Below are 11900 nucleotides of genomic sequence, written 5' to 3'. Positions count from 1 at the left end.
CTGGAGTATTGTGTGCAGTTTTGGTCCCCTAATCTGAGGAAAGACTTCTTTACCATAGAGGGAGTACAAAGAAGGTTCACCAGATTGATTCCTGGGATGGCAGGACTTTCATATGAAGAAAGACTGGATGAACTGGGCTTGTACTCGTTGGAATTTAGAAGATTGAGGGGGGATCTGATTGAAACGTATAAGATCCTAAAGGGATTGGACAGGCTAGATGCAGGAAGATTGTTCCTGATGTTGGGGAAGTCCAGAACGAGGGGTCACAGTTTGAGGATAAAGGGGAAGCCTTTTAGGACCGAGATTAGGAAAAACTTCTTCACACAGAGAGTGGTGAATCTGTGGAATTCTCTGCCATAGGAAACAGTTGAGGCCAGTTCATTGGCTATATTTAAGAGGGAGTTAGATATGGCCCTTGTGGCTACGGGGATCAGGGGGTATGGAGGGAAGGCTGGGGCAGGGTTCTGAGTTAGATGATCAGCCATGATCATAATAAATGGTGGTGCAGGCTCGAAGGGCCAAATGGCCTACTCCTGCACCTATTTTCTATGTTTCTGTTTCTTACTGGAAAGCTACCTGAGTCTTTGCCTATGCAACAATCCAGCTCAAGATCTACACTATATCTTACAGAACAACATTAATGACAACCCTAAAAGCATAATTGCTAGGATACATCCCATTCCTCCATATAGCAATCTAATTTACTTAATTCCAAAAAACAAAATGCCTTCTGGAAGTTTGGACATGTTTGGCTGTCTCTCTGTAGATAGAATGATGAAACAAAGCTGTTTGAGGTGATTAAAGTGTAAGTCAGTCAGACTGCACAAATGTAATAAAAAGTTGCTAACTGGATTTAAAAAATAGTTCTCTAAAAGCAGCTTGGAAATGTAACCAAGGTATCTGATTTTTCATCTGATATTAAATGATAATAAATAAAGGTACCAATAAAGGTCAAAATTGTCTGCTCCAGTGCCAGTACCTCTTGGTTAGTCAGTATTAATCACTGTCAAACAGACTCTTGTGTGGAAAATTAATTTCTACAGATGTGAAGTCCCAATCCTTCAGATTTTACTTAATGTTGAAACATTTTAAATGATAAAAATTCACTTTTAACATGTTAATTTTTGCATTTATCTTTTTTGTGGAACATTTATCTATTGTGCCAATTATATATGACTGAACTCTAATTACGTCTTCTAATTGTCTTTTCTACTTCATCCTCTGTGCGTCTCGTGGGTGGGATTTTGGAGCTTTGTCCCTTTTGAGCAGTCAGGTCTCTTAAAATGTTCGTAAGCAAATATTAAAAACTCTTCCGCTGTATCGAATGTATTTTCCTGAAAATGAATTGATGAAATATCATCACGTAAATGCATTCACTGTTTTATTTATAAAGTGCCGAGGGTGATACCCACTTGACTGTGAGACTGCATTACTTGGAAAGGGATTGAGCGTTCGGGTTCAGAATTTGGGACTGATAGCTGATTGCAATAGGGCGGCTCTTCCTGGCGCCCCATGATGCTAGCTCCCACTCGGCAAATCTCAGGGGGCTTCCCAGCGGATTGATAGCTCGACTGTCGACTGGGAAAGGGTAACTACACAAACACTGGCAAACATGAGACCCAACAGTTTAGGAATAATAGAACCACAGCTTGGAGAGAGTGAGATGCGAGGTCCTGCAGCATCGGTGCCAAAGTAATTCTATGGCCCATCCTGTGGGCTCGGGTTCCATCTAATGAGTCCCACTATTTTCCCATAGTCCCAAAAGAGAATTGAATTGTTCGAAGGGAATCGAAAAGGGATAGAGAGGTATGGAGAAGGATAGGAGAAGGGAGGGGTGTGAAGAGGGAAGACAGCATATCGGAAGCTTATCCCGGGCGCTGGGCGCAGGTGACTGGAAGATCACTTTTGTTCAGCAGGGGGCGCGGAGAGTAAATATTCAAGGAGATACCAAACGGTCCGGACGAACACGCCTGGATTTCAGCACCTCGGACCTGTGACAGCTCCGAATCGCAAGGTGAGATTTCAACTTTGGAAGTGGGTTAATGTTTCCTGCGGTGCACGGTGTGAGAGAGGAAGGGCGCGATTACTTCGCTCGACTGCACCACAGCTGGGCTCTCTAACAGGCCATCTCCAAGGGGCAGAGCAGGAGAAAGAGGGCGAAAACGGAGGGAGCTCAGCGCGGCGAGTGATTTGCTCGCCCCGTCCTCTGTGCCGGGCACAGCTTGAGCTCGGATCGGCCTATCCGATTTCTTCAGTTTCCCGAATTGTCGGCGGGAGACTAGTCGGCGTCGAGACTGGGTTAGCACTTGTTAGTTTTAGGAGCGGCTCGGTACTGTTCAGCTCCAGGAGCGGTTCAACAACGGTCAGTTACATATCGCTTGGATTATCACTCCAGGACATACTTTCGATGAATTTTATAGCATATCCGGTACGTCGGCACCGCTTTGTAGGTGACATTTAATGTGTTGGATTCACCTTCTTTAATTTCAGACTCGTGTCTCTCTCTCTCTCTTTCTCTTTTTCCAGTCTTGGTGCTAACTACTATTCGTTCTGGGATTCTAGTCAGCTGAGTTGCTAGGAATACATTACCCGATCCCTGCATTTGTCCGCTTCGCCACTTTATCGTAATTTAATTTGCTCTATCTGCTCAGAACTTACGATTCAGAAATGACCTTTCGTATTCATCAGAACTTTGGATCTCCTGGATCGGGACCTTAAGGGCCGAAATAGTACGCAAATTAACGAAGGAAACTAATTACAGTATCATTTGGGACAATGGGTCAAGTCGGATCACCCCATTTGTAGAACTGACGTCCGGAAAGTAAATAGACAATCACAATTTAACGTTTGAAACTTGAGTACAACGTCACAAAGAGCAAGTTCCCGATTCTGGGAGAAAGGAAAGGACATCAAGATAATCCGAAGCAACTGCTGAAGGTAAGACATCGAGGGTTTTGCAATTCCTCTATATTCTGTTGTTGCACATAGCGTACATTATTTGATTATGTGAAAATCACCGATTGATTTTGCGCTTGGCGAGCTCTTAGCGATGTGCGCGCAGAATGAGATCCTGAAATGTGTTCGGCTTTCATACATGGCATTTCAACGGCACAGTCTAATTTATTGTTGGATACCGGGACCCAGTTTTTTTTTAATTGCAGACTTGTTCATTTTGACCTACAATTTGCACCCATCAATGTCAGGGATATAAAAGAAGCGACAGTGGGCGACTCAAACAGCGCAGTTTTGCATTGCAAACTGGAAGGAAAAGTGAGCGCAGAGGCTCCCGCTACTGGCTGCAGAAAACTAACCTGTTCTGCCGGGTGAATGGGAAGCCCGGATGGTAATATCTCTGGGCTCCAAATTACGGTTACCTCGGTGAACAAGACTGTACGCGCACTGGCCTACATGTTGCCTCTACAGCCCAACCCAAGCGGACACGAGGTCTGATCCAGGTGGTCGAGGAGGGTCTGGCAAGCTCTTCCTGACGTTGGTGACGTGGAGAAATAAACCTTGGTAAATATGACAAATAAAGGACGGGACCTCTATCATTACTTAGCGGAATCGCTCCTACTTAAAGGGCGTTGTTGCTCTAGAACATCACCGGGGCTGAAATATGGAAGCCCCGATTCTAATATCACTTCATCAAAAGCCCCTTTCTCTCCACTTCTTCCTCGTTTCACTGGACATTGAGAACGCTGTGAGCTTCCTTACTTTATGCCCTTTGTGTCTCATCAGCTTTGCAGTTATCCAAGGTAATGCCATATGCTAGTAGAGTTCTGTAGCACATCACAGCTGCAAAGCCAGCTACCACTTTTCTGGGAATATCACCAAAAATCCAGGGGTTATCAAGTCTTTCAGTTCCTTCAGTCAATATCCCAAGATATCTTACAGACTCTTTGTGTGTGTATATATAGATATCTTCCATCGCGACTCAAGTTTACATTCAATAGGTAATGCATTGAATTCATTGCTATTAACATTGGAATCGCTTAACCCGCCTTCACGTGTGGCTTAGCTACTAAGCCCGGCGGAACCGTTTCAACCTACAGGAGAAGGGGCAAAGGCGGGTTATTGGCGCCTTCAAACCAGTCGCATTGGGTAGACGGGGCTTGTCAGCCAAGGTTAGAGCTAATCTAGGAGAAGGAAAACTCTGATCTCAAACCTCCACTGCTTTGCAGCTATAGCCACTCATGGGGAAGGCTCTGGGGAAAACCCCGAAGGAAACATTCGAAACTGGAGTCCCTAAGGCAGTCCTACATTGAGTTCAATGTTGACAGGCAACTCCTGTGACACTGCTGGTACCAAACTGTATAGGTCTCTGCCGTTCCTTTGGGTACATCTGCATGCAAGCTTTCTGGTATAATGCACTTACCCAAATTTTCACTCGATTTACCAAATCATTGTTGCTCGTTCATTTTTTTTTAGTCATTTGCCCGATATAAAATTTGACGTTCAATATTTTTATGTCATTTGATTCGTTGCAAATCTGATTCTTGTAGGAACTCTTCATGTGTAATAGTACTTGTTCTTATTAATCTAATATTCCACCCTTTACATTCTTGCTTATTTTTTATAGAGTCTATTTTAATTGCTAGTGCCTTGTCACAATATATTCACACATGCTCATCGCATAATTTTATTTTTGAATTGCATTTAGAAAAACTATGCATAATTTGTCGGCAATCTGTGATTAAGTTTTACGCACAAGGACATACAATAGAAGGCAAAGATACAAAGAAAAATGCTGAGTACAAATATTTCCATATCAAGATTACAAATCATGTCCAATTGTTCTCTCTAAATCATAAATCTTGTTATTAAATAAACTTCATACAATTTAGATTTGATGTGTAGAATTTCAGCTTCTTTTAACCCGAATCTATGGTTTAGAGGACTATCCCAACCAATAATCATTATTTTATTGGTCTTGATGCCAGAAATATACAAATATGGAAATTTTGGTGAATTACTCTGGGTATTGGGCCTCCTTTGACCAGCAAGTAGAGTAGTCAAGTACTGTGGTGGTTCTCCATTTTGTTCATACAAAAAAAATCAGAACTGAAAGAAACATTTCAGCCTGAAAAAGAATTAATTCTCACTATGGGTCATAGTTCAAGAAACTGAAGTCATAGAGTTATACAACATGGAAACAGGCCCGAGTGCATGCTGATCAAGGTGCCTTCCTGAGCTAGTTCTATTGGCCAGTGTTTGGCCTATATCACCCAAAACCTTCCATGTACCCATCCACATGTCTTCTTTGAACATATTTGTACCTGCCTCAAACACTCCTCTGGCAGGTTGTTAACCATCCTGTGTGAGATCCTTTTAAATCTTTTCCCTCTCATCTTAATTCAGTGACTTCTGGTGTCAGTGCAGCTAAGGGAGAACAATAGCATATGTTTTTATGTGTTGATCACTGAGAGGCCACATGTTTGTGAGAAAATACCAAATCATTTAAACATATAATCTAACATTCGTTTCAGAACACAACTTTACAATTACCTATTATCTGAGGAAGGGCCATCAGTGTTGACCCCTGGTTGGACCACTGAGGTGGGACAGTTTTGAGGAGACCTCTTGGTGTCCTTCTTGGTCTTCAGCCATTCAGGCTTAATTTTTGAGTCATTAGGATCATTAGGGTGACTGGGCTGCCTCTTAAAGAGGGAGAAAGAAAAACCATGTGCCTCCTTCACCCAGTCAGTCAGTCAATAGATTATGTGTTGAAATGGGGCAATACTGAAATACCTAAGAACTATGAATGTAGCAAGAGACTGTGTGCAATACCTACTGGACTGCCCACTGCTCGTACCCATGGACCATGCAGGGTTAAAGATCTTGCCAAGGCCAACCTGCAAACTTTTCATTGCACTTGTAAATGAGGGATCTTCAGCTCTGTCGGATGAACACAAGAAGATTCCATTCCTACAAATGTTATTAAAATACAGAGTATTTTAAAACCCAATCTCATTCAGATACTGTGTTTAGAACTAGTACTACATAGCACACCATGTTGACCCAAGAGTCATTTGAACAAACCTAATGGAACATGCACCAAAATGGGACTTGCGCAGGTTGTGATGGAACCAGATCCAGTGCAGCACATCTACGGACACTTTGCTACATACCAGACAAGAAAGGACTGCAGCCTTAAGTGTCTCGTCTAAATTAGCATTTTGAACATGGCCATTGGAACAGTGACATTCACAGGCAGCAGGGGCACTCAAGTCAAAGCCTCCTTGTATGTGGACACAATTACCATCTTTTACTCAGACCTGCTGTTGTTCCACAGATCGATCAGCTTTTTTAGCAGGGCACAAGGCAAAAATGAAGCTGTGTCATTTAACAGTTGGTCCAACCAGTCCTTTGCTCCTTCCATCATCCTGATTGATTACCTGACATTTTGGGAACATACCCCTAAAGAGCTTGGCATGCACCAAGGACTGGGTGGTGAGCATAGCCAAACTGGAACAGAAATTGGGAATATAGGAGTGCTCCCAACCTCATCTTCATTACAAGGTAAAGCCAGGTCACAGGGCACAAGGTTGTCCTGATATTGCATGTGGCATGTGGCTCATATCCCACTTCTGTTTGTCAGCTCACTGGCTCAGTATGAGAATCCCTAACCATTGAACAATGCACCTATGAGTTACATCCCTTACAAAAAATTGTCAGAGGGAACTGTGAATCATCAAGGACAGTTGTAGCAAATGTTTCTGTAATTTGTTTATTGATATTTTATAATAAGTGTATTTGAACATGGAAACTAGAATGTACAGGACCACTAATTGTCAGTTAGCCTCCCCTGCTTGACGTTAAGATTATTAAGGGATTGAACACACTAGAGGCAGGAAACATGTTCCTGATCTTGGGGCGTCCAGAACCAGAGGCAACAGTTTAAGAATAAGGGGTAGACCATGAACAGAGTTGAAGAAAAACTTTTTCACACAGAGGGTTGTGGTTCTGTGAAATGCTCTGCCTCAGAAGGCAGTGGAGGCCAATTCTCTGTATTCTTTCAAGAAAAAGTTAGATAGAGCTCTTAAAGATAGCGGAGTCAAGGGATATGGGGAGAAGGCAGGAAAAGGGTACTGATTGTGGATGATCAGCCATGATCACAGTAAATGGTGGTGCTGGCTCAGAGGGCTGAATGGCCTACTCCTGCACCTATTGTCCATTGTCTATTGTCAATGTCATTATTGGAGTGTGGAGATCTTCACCAGGTTTGCTTAGGAAGTATGATCTCAAAGGCTTCTTCTGAGGACTGATTGTCTCCCTCGGGGACTAACACATCCCGCATGTCTCCAATGACCACTGGGAGGTGAGGCTATGGAAGCTAAGCAGACCATAAAATCCTTACCCTCTACCTTCTGCTCTGCATGGTCCTTGGGCTCCAGGTCACCTTTGTCCTTCCTGCAACATGGAACGGTTTGCTAGGTTGTGCAGGCATGGGGCACATTACAGGGCAGTCTGTACACTTGGTTGGCGTGAACTGCAAGCTGCCCCTGGCTGAGGAAGGAGATGGAATTGCACTTTGGAAAGCACAGTGGGGTTTTCAGCAAATGATTTTGGTGCCTGCACTGCTGAAGTCATTGTGGTGCTGAGCCAGGAATGACAGTTGGTCTCCTGAGCCAAAATATAGCCCGTATCCTGGGTCCATCTCTCCAGGTCATGATCAAACAGAAATCATCTGTCTCATGTTTCCTGGAAAAAACTGCTTTCACTGTCTGGAAAATCCTTTACAAACACTGAAACAGAGTGCAAACTTCTTCAGTTGATGCAATTTTTCTCATTTGAGAATAGAAACCCCTGAACACCTGGGTGCAGTCACTGGCAGTAAGCACTCAGGGGAAGTGTACAACACTGACAGACCCCAGGTTGTGAGGTGTGGGTTAGTCAGCATGGAGGTGAAGGGGAAGACGAGTCATTTCACCATGTGCAGTGCAGTCTCCCCGATGTGGCAATGGGCAGCAAAGAGGAAGGCATGGCAAAGATCTGCTGTGACCCAGGAGAGTCAACTCACCAGCGATCTCATGGAGAGAATAGCCTAGAACAAGAGTGTGGCCAGAGGCCTTCCTTCAGAATGTCTTGAAAAACCTGAACCCAAAGGTACGTTCTTCACCAAAGAGGTAAATCTGGATGTGGTACAGTGAGAGTGGGTATGTTTTTGCCCCAAGGAGTCATTCCATCCTGATGCCTTTAGAGGTGGAGTAATGCCAGTGAGGCTTGGCCCTTTCAGCTCCAGATTGTAAGGAACAAAATTGGCCCATAGCAAACAACAACGCCTTGTGGAGGTTTCTAATGAAGAAAAAACTTTTGACATCTACCAAGAATAGCCATGGAAATACTTGCTCCAAATTGAGTGTGTGTATTTTCACCTAGAAATTATTTACACCAGTTTAAGATGATCTTGCACATTATTTAAAGCAGAAAATAACCCATCCATTTTTTGATCAACTGTTTTTAAACATTTTAACAGCAAGTGCAATGAGATGAGGAATTTCAGTGATATCTCTAACTCATGACCTGTCTCTCTCAGAACCCACCCTGTTTAATTAACATCACCAGTTATTACTATAGATAGAAAGGTTTATTATCACCAGCATGTGACGTGAAATTTGTTAACTTAGCATCAGCAGTTCAATGCAATACATAATCTAGCTCAGAGAAAAAATTAATAATAAATAAAAGGTTTCTTGACACAATATGTAGATAAGCCTACAAGAGGAGAGACTGTACTTGATTTGGTATTGGGAAATGAACCTGGTCAGGTGTCACATCTCTCAGTGGGAGAGCATTTTGGAGATAGTGATCATAATTCTATCTCCTTTACAATAGCATTGGAGAGAGATATGAACAGACAAGTTAGAATGGCGTTTAATTAGAGTAAGGAGAATTATGAGGCTATCAGACAGGAACTTGGAAGCTTAAATTGGGAACAGATGTTCTCAGAGAAAGGTATGGAAGAAATGCAGCAAATGTTCAGGGGATATTTGTGTGGAGTTCTCCATAGGTACCTTCGAAAGAGACAAGGAAGTTATGGTAGGGTACAGGAACCGTGGTGTACAAAGGCTGTAGTAAATCGAGTCAAGAGGAAAAGAAAAACTTACGAAAGGTTCAGACAGCTAAGTAATATTAGCAACCTAGAAGATTATAAGGCTAACAGGAAGGAGCTTAAGAACGAAATTAGGAGAGCCAGAAGGGGCCATGAGAAGGCCTTGACAGGCAGGATTAAGAAAAACCCCAAGGCATTCTACAAGTATGTGAAGAGCAAGAGGATAAGACGTGAAAGAATAGGACCTATCAAGTGTGACAGTGGGAAAGTGTGTATGGAACCAGAGGAAATAGCAGAGGTACTTAATGAATACTTTACTTCAGTATTCACTATGGAAAAGGATCTTGGTGATTGTAGTGATGACTTCCAGCAGACTGAAAAGCTTGAGCATGTAGATATTGAGAAAGAGGATGTGCTGGAGCTTTTGGAAAGCATCAAGTTGGATAAGTTGCCGGGACCAGATGAGATGTACCCCAGGCTACTGTGGGAGGCGAGGGAGGAGATTGCTGAGCCTCTGGCAATGATCTTTGCACCATTAATGGAGACGGGAGAGGTTCCGGAGGATTGGAGGGTTGCGGATGTTGTTCCCCTATTCAAGAAAAGGAGTAGATAGCCCAGGAAATTATAGACCAGTGAGTCTTACTTCAGTGGTTGGTAAGTTGATGGAGAAGATCCTGAGAGGCAAGATTTATGAACATTTGGAGAGGTATAATATGATTAGGAATAGTCAGCATAGCTTTGTCAAGGGCAAGTCATGCCTTACAAGCCTGATTGAATTTTTTGAGGATGTGACTAAACACATTGATGAAGGAAGAGCAGTAGATGCAGTGTATGTGGATTTCAGCAAGGCATTTGATAAGATACCCCATGCAAGGCTTATTGAGAAAGTAAGGAGGCATGGGATCTAAGGGGACATTGCTTTATGGATCCAGAACTGGATTGCCCACAGAAGGCAAAGAGTGGTTGTAGACGGGTCATATTCTGCACGGAGGTCGGTGACTAGTGGTGTGCCTCAGGGATCTGTTCTGGGACCCTGACTAAATGACCTGGATGAGGAAGTGGAGGGATGGGTTAGTAAGTTTGCTGATGACACAAAGGTTGGGGGTGTTGTGGATAGTGTGGAGGGTGTCAGAGGTTACAGCAGGACATTGATAGGATGCAAAACTGGGTTGAGAAGTGGCAGATGGCATTCAACCCAGATAAGTGTGAAGTAGTTCATTTTGGTAGGTCAAGTATGATGGCAGAATATAATATTAATGATAAGACTCTTGGCAGTGTGGAGGATCAGAAGGATTTTGGGGTCCGAGTCCATAGGACGCTCAAAGCAGCTGTGCAGGTTGACTCTGTGGTTAAGAAGGCATACGGTGTATTGGCCTTCATCGATCGTGGAATTGAATTTAGGAGCCGAGAGGTAATGATGCAACTATATAGGACCATGGTCAGACCCCACTTGCAGTACTGTGCTCAGTTCTAGTCGCCTCACTACAGGAAGGATGTGGAAACCATAGAAAGGGTGCAGAGGAGATTTACAAGGATGTTGCCTGGATTGGGGAGCATGCCTTATGAAAACAGGTTGAGTGAACTCGGCCTTTTCTCCTTGGAGCGACGGAGGATGAGAGGTGACCTGATAGAGGTGTATAAGATGATGAGAGGCATTGATCGTGTGGATAGTCAGAAGCTTTTTCCCAGGGCTGAAGCGGCTGCCACAAGAGGGCAGAGGTTTAAGGTGCTTGGGAGTAGGTACAGAGGAGGTGTCAGGGGTAAGTTTTTTACTCAGAAAGTGGTGACTGCGTGGAATGGACTGCCGGCAACGGTGGTGGAGGCGGATATGATAGTGTCTTTTAAAAGACTTTTGGATAGATACGTGGAGCTTAGAAAAATAGAGGGCTATGAGTAATCCTAGTAATTTCTAAGGTAGGGACATGTTCGGCACATTTTGTGGGCTGAAGGGCCTGTATTGTGCTGTAGGTTTTCTATGTTTCAGTGTTTCTAAAATTAAAAAATAATAATAGTAAATAAATGAGTAAATAAATTACATATATTGAATAGATTCAAAAAATATGCAAAAACAGAAATACTTTATATTAAAAAAAAGTGAGGTAATGTCCAAAGATTCAATGTCCATTTAGGAATTGGATGGCAGAGGGGAAGAAGCCATTCCTAAATCACTGAGTGTGTGTCTTCAGGCTTCTGTACCTCCTACCTGATGGTAACAGTAAGAAAAGGGCATGCCCTGGGTGCTGGAGATCTTTAATAATGGACACTGCCTTTCTGATTCACTGCTCCCTAAAGATGTCCTGGGTACTTCGTAGGCTAGTACCCAAGATGGAACTGACTAGATTTACAACCTTCTGCAGCTTCTTTTGAACCTGTGCAGTAGCCCCTCCACACCCAACAGTGATGCAGCCTGGCAGAATGCTCTCCATGGTCCATCTATAGAAGTTTTTGAGTGTATTTGTTGACATGCCAAATCGCTTCAAACTCCTAGTGAAGTGAAGCTGTCTTGCCTTCTTTATGACTACATCAGTGTGTTGGGACCAGGTTAGTTCCTCAGAGATCTTGACACACAGGAACTTGAAGCTGCTCCCTCTCTCCACTTCTGATCCCTCTCTGAGGATTGGTATGTGTTCCTTCATCTTACCCTTCCTGAAGTCCATAATTAGCTCTTTCATCTTACTGATGTTGAGTGCCAGGTTGTTGCTGTAGCACCACTCCACTAGTTGGCATATCTCACTCCTGTACGCAATCTTGTCACCACCTGAGATTCTACCAACAATGGTTGTATCATCAGCAAATTTATAGATGGTATTTGAGCTGTGCCTAGCCACATAGTTTCTTTAAAAAAGCA

At 43.3% G+C, this 11900-nt stretch overlaps 1 protein-coding gene across 1 annotated transcript in view; it reads left to right on the top strand.

Moving 5' to 3' along the window:
• Window positions 1-2696: 2696 nt before the first annotated feature.
• Window positions 2697-11900, top strand: part of LOC134355122 (protein FAM163A-like) — a 267860-nt gene continuing 258656 nt past the window's right edge. Inside the window, exon 1 of the mRNA XM_063064875.1 lies at window positions 2697-2937. The gene's annotated coding sequence lies outside the window, so the exon portion shown is untranslated. The remainder of the gene's footprint in view (window positions 2938-11900) is intronic.

Source organism: Mobula hypostoma, chromosome 12 (assembly GCF_963921235.1).
Source record: "Mobula hypostoma chromosome 12, sMobHyp1.1, whole genome shotgun sequence".
Lineage (NCBI taxonomy): Eukaryota > Metazoa > Chordata > Chondrichthyes > Myliobatiformes > Myliobatidae > Mobula > Mobula hypostoma.
The sequence above is the reverse complement of the archived record's forward strand: the minus strand, read 5'-3'. Positions and strand labels throughout refer to the sequence as shown.